At 44.0% G+C, this 8,540-nt stretch overlaps 1 pseudogene; it reads left to right on the top strand.

Moving 5' to 3' along the window:
* Nucleotides 1-2,494, top strand: part of LOC102491012 (excitatory amino acid transporter 4-like) — a 10,654-nt pseudogene extending 8,160 nt beyond the window's left edge.
* Nucleotides 2,495-8,540: the final 6,046 nt, after the last annotated feature.

Raw genomic sequence — 8,540 nt, 5'->3', positions numbered from 1 at the left:
GACTAAATGGGAGTCCAGCAACATAGCCATTATGCTAACTGCTGGTCCCCCCAACAGGGTATTCAGGCCGCAATCCACACCCAGCCTCAGCCAGCCACGACCATGGACATCTGAGTGTCTGATGTGTATACAAGGAAGCTCTGGGACGTGAACCTATCACCCCATGTGGCTTCAACATCATGAAGCATTCTGTTACCTCCACCACCATATGTGGCTTTTTTTGTTGTTAAAGATTCCACACATAAGAGAGATCATGCAGTGTTTTTCTTTTTGTGTCTGGTTTGGGAATATCATTTAAGATCCACTAAGGAACTGACCTTTCCCTGTGGGTCCGTTCTTTGTCTCTTCCTCATCCCCCCCTTGTTTCCTCTCCCCTCCTATTGTTCTCTCTCCCCTCACAGCATCACGGCCACAGCGGCCAGCGTTGGGGCTGCCGGCGCCCCCCAGGCGGGGCTGGTCACCATGGTCATTGTGCTCACGTCAGTCGGCCTGCCCACGGAGGACATCGCACTGATCATAGCAGTGGACTGGTTCCTGTGAGTGTTCTCCTGCTGCCGTCTGCCCCTACACGCTCCAGCCCCTGCAGGGTCTCCAGCCCGTGGGCCTTCCTTTCAGCAAGTCCAGTAGAGTTTTAGAGTTAGTGTGAAAGGAGAGCCCTGGGGAGTACTCCAAGCCGTGGTCTGTGGACTTCAAGTTCCAGAGTGGTCCTTGATGAAGGGTGGGAGGTGACCCCACCCCGGCCAGACCGTCCAGCGTTGGGCCTGCCGGCGCCCCCCAGGCGGGGCTGGTCACCATGGTCATTGTGCTCACGTCAGTCGGCCTGCCCACGGAGGACATCGCACTGATCATAGCAGTGGACTGGTTCCTGTGAGTGTTCTCCTGCTGCCGTCTGCCCCTACACGCTCCAGCCCCTGCAGGGTCTCCAGCCCGTGGGCCTTCCTTTCAGCAAGTCCAGTAGAGTTTTAGAGTTAGTGTGAAAGGAGAGCCCTGGGGAGTACTCCAAGCCGTGGTCTGTGGACTTCAAGTTCCAGAGTGGTCCTTGATGAAGGGCGGGAGGTGACCCAGGGGGATTTTCCCCACCAGCCAGAGCAGCTGCCCTTTTCCCTGTTATATGTTGAAGTCACCGAGAGGCAATTCATGAAACAGATTTGTCTCGCTAGTACACACATGTATATATACACGTGTATACACATGTGCGTACATATATATGCACATACATATACACACATGTATACAGGTGTATATATGTACATGTGAAGGTGTACATGTACATGTGTCTATATGCTTATATATGCACACATGCACACAAGTATGCACACATATGTATACATGTCCATATGCATGAATGCATGCACATGTATGTATATGGATATATGGATGTGTGTGCATCTATGCACACACAGGTACATGTATACACACATGCACAAATATGTGTATACATATGTACATGTGTATATGCACACATGGTGGCTTGCTTTCTCTTTCTCTCCCTCTCTGGTCAAATTAAAATAAATGTCAAATATAATTAAGTAAATAAATGATTCTTAAATTTTTTGACTATAGGGCATGTGCGTTCACCTGAGACAGAGAGAGAGAGAGAAGGATAGGGAGAAAGCATCCCTTGGGGGCATGGCTGTGCCACAGTCCCTTTTCCATCTTCCTCAGGATTTTGGGAACATGTGCACATGTGCCTGGTGTGTTCTTCAAGCTGCCAGATCTGGGACTTGAACTGTGTAGTTGGTCATGTGAGATCCAGTTGCCTTAACCTTCATGCCATCTACTGGCCCTTTTTGTGCATTTCAGATCATGTGTGTCAGTTGTCTGTATCAGATATTCACATTCTTTAAAAAAAAAAAAAACACATTGTTAAGGTCAACTATCTCAGAGCTGTTCCAACCTGAGTTGGATAAGAGGGGAAACTGAGGGCAGAGAGGGGAGGGACCTGAATGAGTTGTAGATTAGATTGGGACATAAGCTCCAACTAACTCTCTGGCACAAGGGGCCAAAACTGTTGCACTGTCCTCTGTAAGGCTCTTCGAGCTCCTGCTAATGGAAGCTTCTCCCTCTCCTCCTCCAGTGACCGGCTTCATACGATGACGAATGTGCTCGGGGACTCGATTGGAGTGGCTGTCATTGAGTATCTGTCTGAGAGGGAGCTGGAGCTGCAAGAAGCGGAGCTCACCCTCCCCAGCCTGGGGAAACCCTACAAGTCCCTTATGATACAAGAAAAGGGAGAATCCAGGGGCCAAGGGGGCAATTTGCTATGTGAGGATCCTCTACCCCCCCAGCTCTCTCACCTGGAAAGGAGGAAAAAGGGTAGGGGAGGGGAGTCCTGGGGACAATCTTCTTCCCAACCGACCATGGGTTGAACACACACTCATGTTCTGTTTGGCTTGTTTGGGGGGAAAACTGAGATAGAGGAACAGGAATGAAAGATATTCAAAGTCTCTGTTCCTCTCTAAGCATATGTTGAGAACTTGAAAGAGAGTGGTGAGCAAAGAAGGGGATGAAAAATGTCTCCTGCTTTGAGTTACAAAAGAAGAGGAGTTGACTCACGTTTCTTACTTATTTTTATTTTTTTTTTGAGAGTTTTTCTTTTCTTTCTTTCTTTCTTTTTTTTGCCATAGGATATGTGCACTTGTGAGATAGAGAGACAGAAAGCGAGAAATCTCCCCCCAGGGAGGATGGCCATGCCACAATCCTTTCTCCTCCATTCTCCGCCACAGTCCTTTCTCCTCCATTCTCCTCTTGGGATTTTGGACACGTATACACACATGCTGGGTATAAGTTTGAAGCTGCTAGGTCTGGGACTTGAACCAAGATTGACTACATGGGAGTCCAGTGAAGTAACTTCCATGCCATCTGCTGGCCCCATATTTATTCATCTTATTAGAGAGATTTTTGCTATAGGGTGGGTGTGCTTACCAGAGACAGAAAGAGAGAAAGTGAGAAATCACTCCCCAGGGGGGTTGGCCATGCCACAATCCCTTCTCCATTCTCCTTTTGGGATTTTGAGCATTCAAGCACATGCATCTGCTGTGAGTTTCAAGCCTCTGGGTTCAGGTCTGCCATGTGGGAGTCCAACACCTTAATCACTACATCACCTCCTGGACCTATATCCCTTATTTTCTCAAGAAGTGACAGAACTGAAGAGGGTAAAGAAAAACCACTACTTCTTATGATAAAACAGAGGCTATAGAACCAGCAGATGGCATAATGGTTATGTCATTGGACTCTCATGTAGTCGACTGTGGTTCGAGTACCGGACCCAGTGGCTTAAAACTCTCTCTAGGTGTGTGTGTGTGTGCCCAAGATCCCGAGAGGAGGATGGAGGAGAAAGGATTGTGGTATGGCCATCCACTCTGGGGGGTGATTTCCTGCTTTCTATCTCTCTGTCTCTCTGGTGAGCACACACACCCTATAGCAAAAAATCTCTCAAAACAAAACAAATAGAAACCAAAGTGTTTCAGGCACCCTCCAAGCTCAGTTCCAGGTTTATTGATTCACTAGAAAGACTCAGAGAACTCAGATAAGCTATGACGCCCATAGTTATAGTTTGTACAGTGAAAAGCACTGGTGAAGATCAACAAAGGCATATAAGGTGCATGGGGCAGAGTCCAGGAGAGAGCAGATGTGAGTTTTTCCAGTTCCCTCCAGGTGGAGTTATGGACAGCACTTGCTTCTCACAGCAATGACACATAACAGCACAAATGAAGTATTGCCAACTGGGAAAGCTCACCTGAGCCCTAGTGCCCAGAGTTTTTATTGGGGCTCTGTTACATAGGCATGGAACACTGCTGACCTTATTCATTCTTCAGTCCTTTCAAGGTTGATTTGATAGCCAAGTCCAGGATGCTCAGTGAACAAATATATTCACCATAGATAATATTGTGATCAAGGTGATTTGTTGTGACCCAAAGTCCCTCCAGACATTTAGTCATTCCATGGGCTCAGAAGTCATCTCCCAGGAGCTGGTCAAAAGCCACTTCTGCCTTTGGGATGTGCAGACTTTGTGCACCCCAACCAATATCTTTACACATATTCCAAGGTGGGAAATGGAGGAAGCAACTTCCCATGGAAGTGGTAGCTGGGTCTGGTAGTCCCAACTCTTCATTTTGAGGCTGACTGGCTCTTCTGCCTTCTGGTGGCCTCAAGAGGTACTGCATCTACTACACACAAGGGTGGACACCAAAATATTTTGATGCAACCCAAAGAACCGGATGTGATATTGAAGGTTTTGAGAAAACACGAGTGGACAAACAGTACCATGACTCTCAGCTATACTCTATGATCCTTTGTCTAGGAAATAGGACAATACTTTCTATATCAAATTAAGCTTCACATGAGCACCCACTTCCAAGAGGGGAGGGAAATTCAAGTTGAGGTTTTATTAATTTTTTTTGGTATTTTTAAAATTTACATTTAATCATTGTACATCTTTGCAATGTACAGAATGGGTTTTCCCAGCATGAATACATTGTGTATTAGTCAAGTCATAGATGTTACCATATACATATCATTAATAGATAACTTCATTTTTGTTTCTCTTAAATATTTCCCTTCCAGTCCCCTCCCTTCTACCCCATTACTCACCCCCTCATATACTGCCTCTGTTATCTTCAGTTGCCCTCCCTGCTATTATACCTGCCAATCTTTCAGTGTTTGCCATGTAGATAAAAGGTTTAAACATAAAACCTCAAACTATAAAGCAACTGGTGGAAAACACAGGAAACTCTTGGAGACATCAGAGTAAACAAAAACTTCTTAAATAAGACCCATAAAAAAGAGGCAATAATCCCCAAAGTAGACAAGTGGGACTGCATCAGGCCAAAAAGCTTCTGCACAGCAAAAGGAACCACTGAGTGAGGAGACAACCCTTAGAATGGGAAAATATATTTGCAAACTATGCCTCTAGTTGAGAAGTTTAAACCACCTTCCCTTCCCCCATTCTTTAGGATTCTAAGAGAATCATTGGGCACAGGCAACTCAGAACATGCGGAAGGAAGGCTCCAGATCTTCTATGATCTATTTGTGGTCACCAATGAGACATTTATGGCCAAAGGCTGAAAAAGTGTAAAGGTAGGAGGTGCACCACCATTTAGAAAACATCCTACTCCTTATTTGACCCTGAGGGACTTTTTCTGGGATCCAGTATCAAATCAGAATTTCAGCCTCTAGTGCCATTGTGCCCCACTCCATGGTCAAAGTCTGTATGCCCAAAAGGCTTTTAATGAGAGAAGAGCATGATAAGTGATGTTCTATCTTCCAACCCTTGAAAACTTCTCCAATCTTATTTCTTTATAAATCTGTTTTAGAGAATAAACTTGAGACAGATTTATTCCCTAGGAGACAGATCATTTTTATATCTATATCTATATCTATCTATCTATCTATCTATCTATCTATATACATATATATACAAATTCTTTCAAGTTCTCTGCACTAGAGAAATTATTTTATCTAGGACCACAGAGATAATGTGCTATATAATAAATTTGTAACTTGCTTTTTGGATTCATCCTTAAAAAGGGAAATAGATATAAAGAGGAGGAGATCATAAACAGGCTTAGAAGATACAAGCTGCTTGAGTTCCCTGTATATTCTGGTATCAGTCCCCTATCTGAGGCATAGTTTACAAAAATATTCTCCCATTCTGAGGGTTGTTGATTCACACAAATTAGGGCATTTATTTTTGCTGTGGAGAAACTTCTTAATCTCATGTAATCCCACTTGTCTATTTTTGGAATTATTGCCTGTGCTTTGGAGGTCTTATTTAAGAAATTTTTTTCTGCCCCAACATCTCCCAGAGTTTCCCCAGTGTTTTCCACCAGTAGTTTTATAGTTTAAGGTCTTAGGTTTAGATCTTTCATTCATTTTTTTTTTTAGAGGTTTTGCTATAGGGTGTGTGCACTCACCAGAACGAGACAGAGAGATAGAAAGTGAGAAATCATCTTCCAGGGGGGATGGCCACACCGCAATCCCTTCTCCATTCTTCTCTCGGGATCTTGGGCACACCTGCACACATGCCCTGTGTGAGTTTAAGCCACTGGGTCCAGGACTCGAACCGTGGTCAACTACATGGGACTTCAGCGACATAGCCATTATGCTAACTGATGGTCCCATAGATCTTTGATTCATTTTAAGTTGATTTTTGTTAATGGTGAGAGATAGGGGTCCAGCAAGAGATGGAAACTTACAAGGCAGGAAGAGAGTACGTGTCTGTTATTATTTCCTTTGACCTCAATGATAAGGGTGTCCTGCAGAGTCCAGAGCCATTTGTCATGGCACTAATCACATATGCCTGACTCAGGAGTTAGGGAACCTGAAGGAGGATCTAAGGGGACATAAAGCAGCTGAGAGCCAGTTACGCTTTATGCCAATGAGGCAAATCAGCAGATCAGCAACACCATACATATGCCGCAAGGTATCTGCTACTACCCTTAACCTTCCAAATACTCTTAAGATCTTTACAATCTGTGTCTGGCCACTATAACAAATTATCACAAGTCAGGTATCTTGAAAAAATAGAAATTTGGCCTACAGGTGGTGTGGTGGTTAAGGTGCTGGACTTCCACATGACTGACTATGGTTTGAGTTCTAGGCCTGGGGGTTTGCTTTCTTACTTCTCCCCATGCCTCTCTCTGTTTCCTCTGTTTCTCTCTGGTGAGCACACTTGCCCTATAGAAAATGAAAATAATAATAATAAAAAATCCTTTGGGGGAAAAATTAATTTTTTTTTTTTTTTTTTAGAGGTTTTTGCTATAGGGCGTGTGCACTCTCCAGAAAGACAGAGAGAGAGAGAGACAGAGAGACAGAAAGCAAGAAATCACCCCCTCCCCAGGGGGGATGGCCACGCCGCAATTCCTTCTCCATTCTCCTCTCAGGATCTTGGGCACGCATGCACATGTGCCTGGCGCGAGTTTAAGCCACCAGGTCCAGGATTTGAACTGCGGTCGACTACATGGGAGTTCAGCAACATAGCCATTACATTAACTACTGGTCCTGAAAAATTAATTTTTTCACAGTTCTGGAGGCTAGAAGTTCAACATTAAGATATTGGCAGGGCCATGCTTCCTCAAGGATTCTAGGGGAGAATCTTCCCTCACCTCTTCCAGCTTCTGGTAACTCCTGGCATTCTTTGGCTTGTGGCAGCATCATTCCAATCTCTGCTTCCATTTCCACATGACCTTATTTTTTATTCTATGTATTTTTAAAGAAATTTTTAAAAAAGTTTTTGCCATTGGGTGCATGTGCTCACCGGAGAAAGAGAGAGAGAGAGAGACAGTGAGAGAGAAAGTGAGAAATCATTCCCCAGAGGGGATGGCCATGCAGCAATCCCTTCTCCATTCTCCTCTTGATATTTTGGGCACATGTGCACCTGTGCCTGCCATGATTTTCAAGTTACCGAGTCTGGGACACAGGCCATAGCTGGCCATGTGGGAGTCCAACACCATAACCACTACACCACCTGCTAGCCTCTCTTTATTTTTGGTAACTTATAAGCCATTGGATATAGGGCCCACTTAAATAATTCTTAATGATCTCATCTTAAGATTCTTCACTTACCTAAATGTGTAAAGACTCCTTTCCCAAATAAGGCTGTATTCACAGGTTGTGGTTAGACATATGTTTCATGAGTCTACCCATAAGCCCACCACATAGCCCAAGATATGTAGCTCAGTCTGTAAGCCTGACAAAGAGTTCAGTGATCCCAGGTGGTGGAGATGGGAGACAGGAAAGAAAAGCGGCAATGAAGGGTGTATTTATCAAGCCAGTGTCCAGCACAATCAATGGGGTTTCTGCTGGGGAATGCTGGGATCCAGGGTAATGTATTTCTCAGCCTCATTTCACCCAAAGAACAAGGGAGTTACACATCCACTTCTGTTAGTCTTCGGCTAAGGAGTAATCCCTTAGATAAACCCAGTAGTGAGATAACTGGATCATATGGTAGTACTATTTTGAATGTTTTAAATTTACATTTAATTATTGTACATCTTTATAGCATACAATGTGGTTTTTCAAAGCATGCATGCAGTGCATGTCTCTCAAGTCAAAGATGTGACTATATATAAATATCATACATTCTTGTATCTATTAAATTTTTTTGTTTCTCAAGCCCCTTCCTCCCCACCCTTCCTATCTACCTTCTCCTATACATCTCTGGTATCTGCACTTTCCCTCCCAGCTATTACATCTTTAAATATTTCAATTTCTGTCATAGAAAGTAGACACTTGATATATATTGAGTGGGAATATACAATGTTTGTCTTCAATAGTCTGATTTGCTTCACTTAGCAAGCAATTAGAAAGTTGTTGGACATATTTTTAATTTAAAAAATTTTTAGAGGCTTTTGCCTTATGGGACTTGTGCTGGCCAAAGGGAGAGAGAGAGACAGAGACAGTGAGAGGGAAAGTGAGAAATCGCCCCCCAGGGGGATGGCCACACAGTAATTCCTTCTCCTCCATTCTTCTCTCAGGATCTTGGGCACACGCACATGCACTTGGCGTGCTTTCCTTTCTTTCTTTTTTTTTTTTTTTTT

The sequence above is a fragment of the Tupaia chinensis genome, unplaced genomic scaffold, assembly GCF_000334495.1.
Source record: "Tupaia chinensis unplaced genomic scaffold, TupChi_1.0 Scaffold143650_1, whole genome shotgun sequence".
In the NCBI taxonomy this organism is placed as follows: domain Eukaryota; kingdom Metazoa; phylum Chordata; class Mammalia; order Scandentia; family Tupaiidae; genus Tupaia; species Tupaia belangeri.
This window is presented reverse-complemented; position numbering and strand designations above follow the sequence as displayed.